Here is a 2,330-nt window from a genome sequence, read left to right as displayed (position 1 = left end):
GAAGCCCCATAGGAGGAACATCAATATGAACTAACCAGTACCTTCAGAGTTCCTTGGAACTATACCACCAATTAAAGAAAACACATGGTGGAACTTGTGGCTCTAGCTATATATGTAGCAGAGGATGGCCTTGTTTGTCATCAATGGGAGGAGAGGCCCTTCTTCCTGTGAAGGCTCTATGTCCCAGTATAGTGTAACGCCAGGAATGGGAGTGGGTGGGTTGGGGAGCAGGGGGAGAGGGGAGGGCATAGGAGATTTTCAGAGAGGAAAGGGGATAAAATTTGAAATGTAAATAAAGAAAATATCTAATAAAAAAGAAAAGAAGAAAAGAAAAGAAAAGAAAAGAAAAGAAAAGAAAAGAAAAGAAAAGAAAAGAAAAGAAAAGAAAAGAAATAGCATTCAAGTAGCAGTCAGAAGGGAAGAAGTTGTTTCAATAGTCCAGTTTTCTTCAAAGTATGCCAGAGAATACAATCCAATTCACTGCTAAAATTCACAGAATTCTTCAGTGTTTTCTTGAGATGCTGAGGTTCACTGTTGGCAATTTCCATTGGCCAGCAAGTGCTGCTCAGAAAAGTCCATCTGCAGACAAATGGCCAGAAGAACATTCACTGCTGGAAAACTGCTCACTCCCAATGAAAGGCTGATTTCACTCCCTGATTTAAAGGCTGGGCTGAGGCCCTCACAACTCATCCTTCTCCAGGTTATCAACTCCACATCATGAGGTCAATGTCGTCCTCCACAGGAAGCTCACCCTCCTTGCCATTCCAGGGCTCCCTGGCAGTGGTAGTAGGGAAGGAACCACACCTCCCAGGTGCTGTGGAGTCATGCCCAAAAGACAGTTCCCTGAGAAACTCATTGATGCCATGTCGACTGAAAGACCCTTTGAGAAGTGTTAATTTCATCTTGTTATGCATCTTGATTGCATCTTGATGGCTGCCATGGCAGGGTGCCCAAACCCTCCAATCCCTAGTGCATCCTCCAGTTCATACTGGGCTCCAGCTTCTGTCCACATCCACCCCCACATTTCCTTCTTCTACTTGGCAGCCAGTTTCAGAAATTCCAAGTAAGACTCTCTACCTACAGCTCCAGTGTCCAGGAAGTTAGGCGGCGGCAAGGCCACAACACAAAGCCAGTGCTCCTCCCATGTCTTCTTGGCTATGTCTTTGTTAATTAGCTCAAGCAGCTCTGGAGGTGGAGCATTATCAGAAAACAAATCCAGGGCCCATGACACTATGTCAGATCGTGTCCATCCACCATCATAGTTCACAGGATACTTGCCTTTCTGAAATATCTTGATTGTAGGGAATCCTTTAATACCTTATCCGCTGGTCAGAACCTCATTCACGGTGCCACCCACGGCTGCCAGTTTCACTTTCCCTTTGTTTGCTCCTTTATGTTTGAGGCTGCAGCAGCCCATTCTGGCTCCAAGTTTCTGCAGTGTCCACACCATGGAACATAAATCTCAACCATCCAAATATCTTCACTGTCAAGGACATTATTAACAAAGGTGTCATCTGCCAGCTCTACCATGTCCTTCTTACTTGAACTATCACCTCTTCCCTGATTTTTAGAACTGTGCCCACCACTCTGCACACCAAGGCAATCCTTTACGAGCTGGAGCAAGACACTGAAGGCGCATCTACAATGGCTTCTCTGGTTCTGCCACCCTGGTAATCTGGTTTGTTTTTGTTAGTTCCAAATATCTTGATGGTAGGAACTCACTGGACATCATACTGGCCTCCCAGGGACCGATAGTTATCTGCATCCACTGCACAAACTTCGACATCTTTCAATGTAGTTGCTGCTTTTTTTTTTTTTTTTTTTTTTTTTTCCATTCTGGTGTTAACCTCTGGTAATGACCACTTCGTGGTGCATAAAATTCTACAAGCCACAGACTATTCCTCTGAATAACTTCTTTGTTGAAATTTGATGCTGTTAACTCAATGACATCATCATTAGAGGATGACTAATAGAAAGAAGGTACAGCTCAGCAGACTGAGCACCAGGCAAAACAATCACCTGCATACCGTCTGCGCTGCTGCTGCTGCCTGGGCTCTTATTTTTATACATTTTTAAAACTACAGTAGTATTTAATTTTAAGAGTCCATCTATGATAATGGCGAAATCCATAATGTCACGAAAATTTTTACTTTCAAAATAAGTAAAAGTGAAACAACTGGAATAATCTTGTATACACACACATGCCCATGCACGTCCTCATGTGCGAACACACAGACATACACAGACACACACACAAAAGACATTCATATTAAAACATCCATACAGCTCATCCCTAAAACCATATACACACAACAAAACTGGACTCATAA

General features: G+C 43.2%; 1 pseudogene; it reads right to left on the bottom strand.

The window, feature by feature from the left end:
- Positions 1–679: 679 nt before the first annotated feature.
- On the bottom strand, positions 680–2,009 carry LOC110317125 (annotated as a pseudogene).
- Between the last annotated feature and the right edge of the window lie 321 nt (positions 2,010–2,330).

The sequence above is a fragment of the Mus pahari genome, chromosome 2 (assembly GCF_900095145.1).
Source record: "Mus pahari chromosome 2, PAHARI_EIJ_v1.1, whole genome shotgun sequence".
In the NCBI taxonomy this organism is placed as follows: Eukaryota; Metazoa; Chordata; class Mammalia; order Rodentia; family Muridae; genus Mus; species Mus pahari.
The sequence above is the reverse complement of the archived record's forward strand: the minus strand, read 5'-3'. Positions and strand labels throughout refer to the sequence as shown.